The following is a 13,846-nucleotide window of genomic DNA, read 5'->3' as shown; positions in this document are numbered from 1 at the left end:
TTTTGGGATTTTCTTTTCCCATTCCAATCAATTGAATCTTATCGGGGAATAAATGCAAATCAATGCGGATAAATTATTGTAAAGTGGTCCGAGCAATGCCCACTGCTGAGAACGGCGATTTTGGGATGTCCTTGGTGACGTCTCAACACTGGCCCGTACACGACCAATATTCTCATCCGATCGCCTTGGTCGGTTTTGATTTGGCCTCTTTGGAATAGAAAGAGTATCACCAGTCGTCACAATTGCCTTCTTTTATTGAATGTACATTTCAACAATTTGGGAGCGCTCGCGTGGCGTGTACTGTTCCATGGTAAAAATCTGCTTGGACTGACGCTTCCAACGCGGTATGTCATTAAGCGATCTGACGTCTCTGTCAAAAGATACAGGGTTGGAAGATGGGTCCGTCGAATATTGGCAACCCTTTAGTTTACTGCTAACTCCGATCAGGACAAATTTAAATGTTGAAGAAGAAGTTTTGTGGCAGTTTTAGTTGGATTTCTAGAAATGATAGCATTTTAGCAGAAACTGACGATTCGGTTTGAAAGGCAAAGCGATAGAATTCCTACTCGTTTTTTTAATTGATTTTTGGAATTTCGAGTAAAATCAAATCGATTATTATCATTCTGGTCAGTCTAAGCTGTCTCTTCTGAAACCCAAAAATGTTGTAGAATCTTCAAATCAGAATTATTCATTTCGATTCTCAGCAAAATATTTCGAAAGCAATCAATTTAGAATATATTTGTCCGAAATCATAGAGAGTGGCGAAATAGAGTAAAATCTTATAATATGTATATTGTTTAATAATGCAATTAGTTTTCCTAATATCGAAATTCAAAACCAAAACAATGACTGACAACAAATATACACAAAATCCGCCTTTATTTTAATAAATGTACGCACATACATATATGTAATTCAACGAACTTTCATTAATTTAGCACTGAGTTTTTTTTTTTTTTTTTTTTAACTTTGAAGAAACTGGACAACTTAGTGTGATATTTATAAGTTATGTGCTTATTATTGAATGGTCACATTAAGTTTTGATAACTAAATTTACAAAAAAAAAAACGAAAATGAATAAATAAATATTTCGTATTTATAGGTTATCTAGTAAATTATTCTGGAAGTTTAAAACTAACATTCATAATAACCATTTTGTCTCGTTGGATGCTTTAACAAATCGTGGAGGCAGCAGCGTGCCAACAAAACAGTAAAATGTATTTAATCCAGATCAATTAAAAAAGCTCAATCCGCACTGCCCAGAAATCTATATTACCAAAGGCGTTAAATTTATTGAAGTAAATCACTTATAATTGTTTGTTCATTTATTTTGATAGAAAAACAACTGAAGCATCTCTTCAATTTAATTTTAAAAATATAAAGTAATGGAATATTAACTCAAAATTTACCATCTTCATTTATTAAACTAATAGGCGAATATAAAATTCGCGTCCAAGCCCTTTTATAATTCGAGGCAACCATTTAATCTTACCTTATGATACTATTAAGGGCGGTAACAAGCTGCAAAATACTATAAATCTTTTGCGACTCAGTTTCGGAGTAAAAATTTGAAAATTATTATTTACGCACTCAAGATGTACGAAATTATTTTCTGTTCTACGCTAATTATTTAGTTATATTTACTGTCACGTATCAATGGTGATCTTGTCCGATTCCACTAGTGAGTCAAGCTTATACACATACATGTACATATATCATGTACATACATATTTATGTACATATGTATATGAAAATAGTTACCGAAAGAGAGTACACAGCGTTCTCCAGCGCCATGTCTTTTCGCACAGCCCTTTAGGAAGGAACTCCCGTTAGAGAAACAAACACACACGAAATCAAACCGAATAGATTTTGCAGTACCAATACAAATAAACAAAAAAAAATCAAAAGACAATTTGTCAAAGCAAATGTAAAACAACAAAAAAATTGTGCAGCGTGAAAATGTGGAAGAAAGCAAGAGAGTGGTTAGCTGGAAATCTTTCACTGTGCCAAATTGTAAGAGTACCTCATTAATTTAATACGAAAACAAGCAGTAAAAGCAAAGAAATACAAAAAATAAAAAATTAAGTTGAAGTACGTACACATACATACATAAATACATACATACATATGTACATAAGTAATTGACGCAAATGCGAAATTCAAACAGGAAAAACAACAACAAAGAATATGAAACAAAAACCATTCAGGAGTTAAGCATACAATTACATACATAGATGTATAATGAAAATGAAAAACAAAAAACAACAACAACAAGTGCAGAAATTGCAACTAAAAATTTATTTATAAATGCATATATTTGTATGTATATATATTTTTTCATAATTTTTTAGGTTATTAATTTTAAATAAGTTAAAAATATTCAGTTTAAATTAATTTTCTTTCAAATAAGTTTTTCTTGGCATTGCATGACAGCGAAATATGGGCACTAGGGGCATGCATGAAACTTTTTAATTGATTTCAGATTTTTTAAAGTTTTCAATGCAAAGCCGCTTTGCCCTTGATTTCTCCAGAGTTTTGCACAAAATCGGAAAATTGGTGTCTGTAATTTTTTTATATTATATTTCAACGAAATAGTGAAACAATTCTAAAGAATTTACAACTTAACTGCTGTTTCAGAGCCATTTTTCAGTACTAGCAACAAAGAACGTTAACCAGTAGTAAATTTTGGAATTCAATTGAAGGCTTCACATACGAACATCCGTCCAAACATAGTTTGGCTGCATAAACTCCTCATGTAGTTTTGGTCTTCGTTCACTTCCTGCACAAGTCTGCAAAGAAAAATTTTGAAAACCTAATAACTACTTTGATTTTGTTGTTGATTTTATTTAAAGTTATGCTGAGCCGACTTTCAAATGTTCACTCTAAATGAGTGACATTCTTTGTCCTTGAGCACCAGAATATCAGTGGTTACATAAAATTTCAACTGATTATTCACATGGCTTCGTCCTCACTCTCAATTGCATGCACTTTACTATGAAAACAGCAACAACTCTTGATTTTAGCACATAATAACGCATTATGAGTACTCATTATGCGGCTTCCAGACAGTTACTCTCTCTCTCATACTCATATGAGTTACCCACACAGCTCAAATAAAGGGTTTCCGGGCGCCTGAGCTGAACTAACCCCCTAAAACCTGCCGATAACTAGTTTCTAACACACGCGTAAATGCAACAAATACAGTACGTACGCAGATCTATTAACTAATTACCTGAAACGGATTCGTATACATGCATACATACAGATGGTGAGAACGATTGTCAGCGCTTTTGAGGAGCTTGAAGCTCTTATGCAAGAATGATAAAATACAAAATTACTAATATCGAAACGGAATTTTGAGCGTAAATTCATTCTAGAGCGTTACGAGAGAAAAGTGAGAGGAAAGTGTCGAGATAACAGAATTTGCATATGCAGCTGTAACACTTTTTGAAAGACTTCTAAGGCACTTCGCACACGGCTGGAATCGTCATCGGCACGCTATGCCTTTTTAATGCAGCAACGATGACGAGATGCTTACATGTCCATAACAATGTGACTAAACTATCGTCAAGGTATGAGTTGTCAATATTTCGGGCGATGAAGAGGAATTTATTGTTTATATTATCTTCTCCATCAGAGGAGAAAAAAAGAGGCGCACTGAATGCACCAGTACAAGAAACACAGCAAGCGTTTGATTGCGTATACGCAGTGTATAACAAAAAGCCCAAGTAGACGTACTTCAAAGAGAAGTATAGTAAAGAGAAAATACAATATTATTTTAGCATTTCTGATACCATATTTCTCTGCTTCCATTTTTAGTGTTTTCGCGCGAATTTATTTCAAAAACGTGAGTTCATGCAGTATTTCTGTCTTCGATGTATATAAGTAAATTAAAGTACAAGAGGATGATTACAAATTTCAGACACTGGGGAGACTTTTTAGGAACATTACTATCTGTAGATACATACATAAATGCATTAATTAACAGGAAGATCAACATGTTTGTTGATTACAAAATCAAGGAAAATTCATAGAATAAATTTCTAATTGTAATCAAAAACCTTTTAAATATCTTTATGTCATCTACAAAGTCAACGAATTATTCAGGCATTTTTATCTTAACAGTTTTTAATGCACTGAGAATCAAGCACAAATTACATACAAGCGTACTATGATATTTGTTGTTGTACACTGCTGTACGATAGACGTTCGGTTGCTTGCTTGCTCTGACCCGTACGAGTAGTTAACGGCTCGTGTGTGGTTCGCCATTTGCACACAAGTGTGCGAAAACGAAGCGTAACTCACGCGTACATTTTGTCGCCTACACTGCGATGACGATACGAGCCATATGCAAAGAGCCGAAGTCATGCCGACGAGGAAATAAGAGTTGCGCTATGCTAAAAGTGGGGAATAGTGAACACTTCATACGTACATATGTATGTACATAGATATGTCTTATATGTGTTAAATCTCCTTCCGTGGTCAAACAAATCTGGAATAATATGTACATATGTATGTAAATGGCAAACAGGAGCACCAATAAAACGAAATTTTTTTCCATTCAACATTTCTCTGACACCTTTGAGTAGTGCAAAAACAAAAAAACAACCACTAACTATAGTGAAATCAGGCCGCATGCAATGCTAGAATAGTGCATACACATACATATACATATTTTTAAAATGTAATTCTATAAATATTAAAATTCTTTTTAGAAACAACTTGATATGCCTCAATACAGGTCTTAGTTAATGTTAGCAGCAATGTGAAAGCGTCTAAAGGTTTTAAGGGAGGTAACGTAAGCGTAGTTGTACATAGCAGCATACAATGCAATAATTTCTCTATGAATTCACTTAGGTTAAATATTATTAAGTTAAATTAAGTGCGTTTTCTGTTTGAAAAAAAAAATATTTTCAAACACTTTTTTTTAATATATTTACAATCATATCTTACTTTCGTATTAAGCTAAAAAGTTTAAAATTTAACTAATTTCAAGCTAAGTTTAATATTATCTTTTTTTTTATTCTACATAAAGTGTTCAATGTCCGTATTGTGATAATAATTTAATTATTTAAAAAAAATGCTTAACTGTTCTTTTTTCAATACACGCTTTTCTTACTTTTACTATCACTAAAATAATGCAATAGAAAAAAGAACAACAACAAAACAGCAAACATATAAATATAAATACATAAACACTGCTACAAAGACAAAGTCCCAAAAATCACCAGAATATGACCATAAAATTAAACAAAACAAAAACAACGTGAATTTCACATTGGTAGCAGGGCCTTTTTTCTAAGCAAATATTCGTAAACAAGGAATTGCTTAGAAAAAGTGTTGTCGCTAAAAGTACACATGTATACATATATTTAAAACTATATATTATATATGTATATCTTCTTGTATTGAATACAAAACTGCCGTATACCGTACAAAGTACAACTTTTTTATGATTCTTCTCCTAACAAAATCAAAAGCTTAATCGAATGCAAGTTGCTGGTATGAAAAAGAAAACTCCTATATTTAATAGAGCAACACGAAAAACACATTCAGTAACACAAGAGTCACGAAAATCTCAAACTTCAAAATTATTCTCTAGAAAATTATTGCGAATACCCCTAAATCATAATTTATAGTAGCGAGTAGGAGTAGTAGTAGCAGTAGGCCGTTGTGCTTAGGTTAGGTTAGGTTTGGCAGCCGCATCGCACATAGAGACAACGATCACACTTAGACCACGAAATGGGTCCGTTGTGAACCGCAGGGGTTCGGCTACATTTCCATTTCCACATTGAACCATCCTGTGCTTTTGACAAAGCGTAAAAGGTTGTTGATACCTAAAGTGTATAGATTATCTAAATTCGTTAAGAAGTAGGATCTTAAATATCGGTTCTTGCTACTGGCTAGAGTCGGGCATGTGCAAGAAAGGTGTTGAATTGTTTCCAACTCCTCCTCATTCCTACAGCTACGACAGAAATCATGCGTGTAAACGCCTAATCTCCTTGTATGTTTTCCTATGAGACAATGTCCTGTGAGAGCCCCTACTAAGGTCCTAATTTGAAGTCTGCTCAATTTTATAATATTCTTGGACAGCTGTAGATTTAGCCTTGGCCATGTTTGCCTAGCAATTTCAAAGGTGTTGACACTAATCCGTGTTTGATTTACAGAACTGAATAGTGTGACCGCTGTGCTTACGCAAAGATTTCATTTCTTTTCGAACTGCAAAGGGCTGCCTTTAGCGTTCTTAAACGAGAAACAAGCGCCAGAAAGGCTTGAAACTCTGAGAATATTTAATAAAATTCCTCAGGCATCTCTCTCTAACGAGGTGAGCGACAATTATTTACAAAATGTTATATTTCGGTACATCAGCTGTTCAGCGCGTATTCCTTACATGCTTAGAAGTCTAGTTCTTAAAGGGTCCCGGTGGTCTGGAGCTCGAAATTTAGCATATTTTCAAGAATTTTTTTTGCAATAAACAAAGTGAAAAACGATATTTACTTTTTTTAGGCTTTTTATTTAACTTCTTTTGCATACAAAAATGAAGAAAAAAAAATAAATTGGTTTTTAATTTTAATAATTTTAAAAATGTGAGCATCTGCCAAAACAATTTCCCTAATTGTTACACATTTTTTACCTGCCATGATTTTCAGTACACCCCTCTTGATATTGAATCTCTCTTAGAATGTGACTATGACATTTCACTTGAAGCGCGCGCTGGGTATCCGTAGAAAATTCTTGCCCGCTCAAGACACTTCTTTATCGTTTTTACTTTCAATCATTAAATTTCATAGCAATTTTAAATGTTTCCTAAAAAGGAAGCGTGAAATATTTCGTGATGCGCTTCGAATGTGTTCAACTACATACATACATACATACATACATACCTTTAGCCATTATCAAGGCTGATCGAATATTTTGAAAGAGCGACAAAAATCCTCATGTAACCGCTACCAATGTGAAATCACAAAGACACGCGCCTCTAAATGCACACATACAAGCGTACATGCAAGTGCGAGTGAGGTTCGTCTCTATGCTTTTACCTCACATATGTAGCTGATCGGAACGATGACAGAAAATTTATAAAGAATTAATAATTGAGTGGAGTCGCTGGAACTTGCAGAATTTCCTGAGTAATTGAATAAAATAAGAAGTGATTTATAAATATTTTCCCTTACATATTTCGATTGTGTGCCAAAATGGCACATTTTGTGCTGATTGGGTCTGGGATGTGTTGGATGTGTTACTCAGAGAGCACCTCTACCAACCAACATATTTCTTATTACATACATACATGCATACATACATGTATATGTACAAATGAATAAACCGACGGTTCAACGATTGTAAAACTCAATAATTGCTACAAATACAACTTCACATACAAGCATTACAACAAAAAAAAAACGAAGCAACCAATACAACATAGTGACAAAATGTTGCAAGAAAGCAACAAAAACATGAAACAACACTGCCACCTTGAAAAACAAACACACTGCTATATATGTTTTTTTTTTTATTTTTTTTAAGAATAATATACAAAACCTTTTTCGCAACCTATTTTTGAAATAAATACAAATAATTATATGCAGCTAAAGATTTTTTCCCCCAGCAAGTATTCTTTACAAAACCAATTTTCTGCCTACTAAATCTTGAATTCTATCCCCAAAGCCTCTAAATTGTATTAGCGCACATCACAATTTTTAATTCTTTTATATTTTAATTTTTTATAAATACATTTTTTTAAATTTTTTTTTATTTTTTAATTTTTTATAAACATTTTTTTAATTTTTTTTTACTATTCAAATTTGTGAAAAAAATGCATTTGCATAATTTTTCGCCTTGTCCAACAATAGTTAAGCATACATAAACAAGTCGACCCGCACAGACACCAACATTTATATACCTACACATACATGCACAAGTAAATTGTGCACATACAACAAGTACCAAACACAAACACAAGATTTTTTAGATATTTTAATTTTTAATAATTTTTTTTTTTTCACATAGCACAAATTCAAATATTTTTTAATAAATAGCTTAGTAAGCAATTACATAAATATTTTTATGCTGTGAAAATTGTGAAACAACAAATCAAAAAACAAAAACAAACGAAAAGCATAATGAAGCAAGAAGCAAGAGAAATTGCAATTTTTTTCGTTTATTTACAAGAAGCATATGTTTAGAGATTAGCTGGAATTATACATGTTTACATACATACATACAATATATTATATTTATATTACATATATTTTAATGTTATTATTTTATATATTAATAAAATTTTATGCTCAACAAAGTTCTTTTATTGTTTCATTTGATTTATTCGATTTTGGTTTAGCTTTTAGTTTTTTGTCGTTTTTCATTTTTTTGGCAAATTTTGCTTTAATGATTTCCCTCGCACAAAAGCCATGACACGCACGTAATACGCACATACACAGGGTGGTACCTAAAGTAGTTTATTTTCTAAAATTCCAAGAGATAAACAAAATCAATTTTTTTCGCTATATTATTAATTTATTCAAAACGTCAAAAATTCACATTATTTATGAAATGCAATTGCATTCATGTGGCTTCCTTACCTGGCTTTGCGGTAGTGCATCCCCGTAAGCTCAGTATTCCAAGACCTTGGTGACGGTTTCTGGCTCCATCTGACCAATGGCTCTTACTTCTTTGCTACGCCTGCTGATATAGCGGACGTTGACATTAAAAGTCTGATGAATTTCATCAGCAGCACAAAGCGGTTGACGTAACTGCAGCACAGTCATCGTTCGTAATCCATCCACACTAAACCGGTCCTCCTAACCATCCCAGCACCACCTCTCCCCGCCCCCTCCCTGCATCCCGTGGGTCTTCTTCCTCTTTCACCTCAGCTCCTTCATAATGGTACCACAAATGTCGAAACCGTTTTACTCTTCGTCCAAGTGTGCTCATTCCTTGGGCAACCATTCCAACCTAGCCTAACCTAACCTGACCAATGGTTGCTCGATACTCGCCTTAAAAGAACTGCGACCAGATTGATCTATTGTGTGTCCCCAATTACTTGAAATTGAAATTTGAAATTTGAAAAGGTCGAGCCAAGGAGCACCAGGAGATTTGGTGATTCCTGAAACACTCAGGCTAAAAAGCCCATTGTATTTAAAGCTCTGGAAAGGGGGTTGATAGTCAAGGAGGGAATGAGAAAAGTATCAAAGAAAGATATAGGAAAGAAAGGTAGTTATATTAGTTCTGTGAGAATTTTCCAGATTCTTTGGCAAATCTGTAAATATCCTTCAGTTTTAGAGAACGAATATTACTATATTACTCATTCTCACGACATTGGAAGCCAAAACTCGTAGTCGTGCTCTAGCAAAAGCAGGACACTCACAGAGAAAGTGCTCAGTGCTATTATACATTTTTTGGGAAGCACTTAATGAATATTAATAACACCGTGTTCATACAGAGAAACATTTACATTACATCATCTCGCCATTTGAAGACTAAAAACTAAGAATTGAAAGGTGTGTGACGGTGTGCGACGGGAACATCAAAAGAAAATTCGAAAAGTTAAAGCAACTCTTTCTTCTGGCTGCAATTTGCCAAGATGTCTAAACATTCTCCGCGCTGCATTCCAGGAAAAAGTGCATTGGAGTATCCTGATATTGGTCACATAAACGACAAGAGTCAGTGGAACATTGGCGTAGCCCCATAGTTTGGCGCCAACAAACCTCCTTAGCCCTGGATCTTCACTCCTAAGTTTCTTCTTGATGATGTGTTGTCGCATAGCAAGAAAGGACTCGGGACCTATTAATGACGAGGCCGCAGCCTCTCTCGCCCCCTGTTCTGTGATCCAAATTAGCAGGATGCAATGGCGTGTTCCTAGTAGATTAAGTTTCTCGTTACACTCAAGAACCAGTGAGGAATTATTCTAATGGAATGATAGAGCCTTGAGTACCGCCTGACTGTCGCTCAGAAAATTTCTGTCTAAGTTTATCTCTGCACATAGACAACTGGCATTGATCTCCGCCTGGAAGATGCTTGGAAAACTGCCCATCGGCGCAGAGTGTTTGTTTCTGGGGCCGTAAATTCCAGCGCCTATGCCTTCTGGAGTCTTCGAACAATCTGTGCACCAGTGCAGGGTGCATTCCTGGAGTTTTATTTCAAATGCAGATCTACTCCAGTTTAACTTATTGTTCAATTCAATTCTGAGAACTTCGCCATAGACCATGGATTTTCTCCGAACTGCAACAAATCGCTGGGAATTGTGCCCTGTTTGTGACCAACTTGACGTAATCATTGAATATTTACATTCATTTTATTGTTGTTTTGTTTTCAATTGTTTAAATTTGTATTATATTCAAATGCGAGTTTCCCTTGCAACGCTCGCGAATGGAGCGTTCTTGAATTCTATCATGTATGGGTAGCAACAGTGGAGCAGTTGATTTGATTTTTTTTTTTAATTTTTTCTGTTCTCTTAATTGTCAAACTTTGTTTACCTTCACTTTGTTGTTGCCTAGAGAATTGAAACAACAGTAAAATACACATTGACTTAGGCCAGATGGCTCATTGCGTTGCCACGTGAGGGAACTCACAATTTTTTATTGTATTAGGTACTTCCCTATGTTGCGAACTGACATTTATTTATGCAAAAATATTCCGTACGGGGGTTAAGTTCAAGTCAGCTAAGCATTCTACGAAGTGCTTCTGCAATTAATGAAGCCAGCCACGAAACATCCCTTGAACAGAACTACAGCGGACAGCGGGTTGACGGGTAACCGTTGTCAAAATTAAAACACATTTAATCATTTGGGGACTAGTGTCGGCATATAGCCGCCCAAACCGTTTTACCGTTCCGGTCGCGCATCGGCTTAAATAAATAAAAATTTTGTTGTTTATTAAGGTCATAATTTCTATATGAACTAAAAACAATGCCTCAAAAAAATATAGAATTTTGGGGCGAATTTTCCTACTATTTTTGCTTGGAAAAAAATATTTTTTCGAAAACTTGTAAATTCACATATGGCAATGCAAAACTTCTTATTGTCAAGGTCAGATAATATTTTATGCGTGACTCGGTGAATTTGCTGTACAGTTGAATGCTTGCATCTAAATCAAAATTGATGGCCAGAAAACGTTTTTTAATTGATAGTCTGGAGCTTTATTCTGCTTCATTTTAGTTTTAATGAATTTTTTTATGTTGTCAGTTGTAATTTTTTGATAAGTAGTTGTTGTATCAGAAGATCTGTCAGGGTCCATACCTGTTGGATTAATTATATTCGCATTGTTAAATAAAAAACTTGGAATTTGATTTTTTTATTCAACTGTGACCAGCTCTTCCTTGCCTTCCTCCCACGTGTTTGTTCTACGGCTCATCATATAAATTATTTTTTAAAATTGAAATTAGCAGCAGTGCGTAATAGGAAATGCTTGTGTATGTATATACTTAGAAATATATGTATGTATATGTATAGAGAAATGCTGTACGCTTTTTCTGTTTGTTCTCTTCGTTTTTTTTTCACTAAATTTATTTATCTTATATAAAAGTAAAAACCACCATGTAAATTTAAAAAGAAAAAGTAAAATTCAAAAACTCAAAAACGTATTTCGTATACGTACACAAAACTGCAACAAATACAGCAACGAACAATTTTTATTAGATGTAATAGATATTCGTATTTAGAAGAAAAGTAAAATACAAAATATACACGTGCATACGATATTAAGAGCAAAAATAAAATCTCAACAAAAAATCCAGCATTACAACTCTCGATGTGTGTTTTTTGTCGGTGTCTATGCTAATAATCGAAAGAAAACAAAAATAAAAGCAAAAATAAAAACAAAAATTATTAAAAACAAACAAAAATCATTTTTTCGAAATTTACTTTACTAAATATGAACTCTATATATAAATATATATATATATATATATATTATATACATACATACATACTTACATGAATAGGATATATATTGTATATTTACTATTTGATGTAGGTTATGAAACATTAAACACAAAAATTAATTGAAGTTCTCCCAATTTGCGAAATATTATGACAATTTCCAAGGTTTCAATGATGCAATTTATAGAAAAAGTGCGCAAGCGAAGTGTGAAATATTAAATTATTAAGAAAACCATTATATTGCAAATGATGGCTAAAGTGAAAAAATTGAAAATAAAAACAAAATAACAAATTGAGTCAAATCAGCATTTGTAGGGGAGAAGAAAAGTACTGAAATTGTAATTGTGCTAATTGTTTTTTCAATTATGGATATTGTAAGCAAATTTGCAAAATTTAGGAATTTAGATTTTAGTTATTCATAAGTAATGCATGAACACGAATTATATGAATTGCATAATCATTTGCGGCAACTGCGCGATTTTTACGAATTCTAGAGATTAAAAAAGAAATTTCATTTTGAATATAGTGGCGCCAGAAACCAAGCGCTAATGGCCTCTTACCTTATCATTTAATGTGTGCTTGATTATATTTTAATTTTTTTTTTACTTGCAGCTTCAAAGTAAACTTTTTAAATGTTTCACGATTAACGACCCGTACAGCTTACAACCTACCACGTAACCAAGACGAATTCATTCATTAAAGGTGGCAGCACTAGGTTAGGTTAGGTTAGGTTAGGTAGTGATGGTTGCCCAGAGAGTAGGGCCCACTTGGACGAAAGAAGTTTGGTTCATCCTTTGTGTTACCATTGCAAGAGGGGAAAAAGAGGTGAAGGAAAAAAGGGAGAAAGGGGAGAAAGGGAAGGGATGGGGAAGGTTGAGTGTTTGTGGACTACGAACGGTGACTAGTCTGCGGTTGTGTAAACCTCTTTATGCTGCTGATGAAGTTCATCAGATCTTTGTTATCAACACCTGCTATATCAGCAGGCGTAGAAAAGAAGTGAGAACCCGCGAAAGCTGGGCAGCTAAGGAGCAGGTGCTGAGATGATTCCACCTCATCCTCCATACAGCTGACGCAAAAAGGACTCGAAGTAATTCCGAGTCTCACGGCATGTATACCTCGCGGACAGTGCCTCGTGAGGATTCCCACGAAATTTGAGAGATGAGTTTTTGTCATCCTCAGAGTACCCCTCCAACGCCCCCTATCCAACTGGACCCTTGCACTTTGGCGATGGAACAATGAGCTGTATGAACTTTACGGTGACCTAAACATAGCGCAGGCGAGTGCTACGCTGGCTAGGTCAAGTCGTCCGAATGGATATAAACGCTCCCACTTTGAAAGTATTCAATGCGATACCAGCTGGTGGTAGCAGAGGAAAAGGAAGGCCTGCTTTGTGTTAGAAAGATCAGGTAGGGTAGAACTTGGCTTCACTTGGTGTGCCCAACTGATGCGGGTTAGCACGAAAAAGAAACGAATGCGGCCAAAATCGCTTAAGGGGGGGTGGTAGGGTTAATTCCACTAAAAATATGCACTTATTTAAGAATTTTTTTTGGAAAGATGATTCATGTAAATTTATTTATCCAATTAGTATACTGTAAACTCATATTTCAAAAATATTTTCAAAAAGTTTTACAAGAAAATATACAAAATTGAGCCGTTGACAGCAGATCTACGCAGACGTCTCGAAAAAAAGGCAATTTGCCGTGGACAGTTTTTCTCAGCATTGGATCATCTGAAATCAAAAAATCAAAGAGTTTTCATTAGGTAATTAATTGTCCGAGGTAACCCTGTCGAGTTTTTATTGAAAAACAATTTTTTTTTTCAATTTTTTTTAACATTTGAAGTAGAAGTTCGATTTTTAGACGATAAATCGCATAATATTGTTTATTGTAAAATAAACCGACTTGAAAAACGTCGTTTTCCAGAAAATCGATTTAAAGTTCGACCATAGCAGGTAGCCGAGTCGGAGC

At 34.3% G+C, this 13,846-nt stretch overlaps 1 long non-coding RNA gene across 1 annotated transcript; it reads right to left on the bottom strand.

The window, feature by feature from the left end:
* Positions 1 to 2,275: 2,275 nt before the first annotated feature.
* Positions 2,276 to 2,961, bottom strand: LOC128857934 (uncharacterized). The gene is made up of 2 exons (XR_008453965.1): positions 2,619 to 2,961; positions 2,276 to 2,560 (listed from the first exon to the last, which is right to left on the bottom strand). It is a non-coding gene; the product is annotated as an uncharacterized LOC128857934 (long non-coding RNA).
* Between the last annotated feature and the right edge of the window lie 10,885 nt (positions 2,962 to 13,846).

The sequence above is a fragment of the Anastrepha ludens genome, chromosome 3 (genome assembly GCF_028408465.1).
Source record: "Anastrepha ludens isolate Willacy chromosome 3, idAnaLude1.1, whole genome shotgun sequence".
NCBI lineage: Eukaryota > Metazoa > Arthropoda > Insecta > Diptera > Tephritidae > Anastrepha > Anastrepha ludens.
This window is presented reverse-complemented; position numbering and strand designations above follow the sequence as displayed.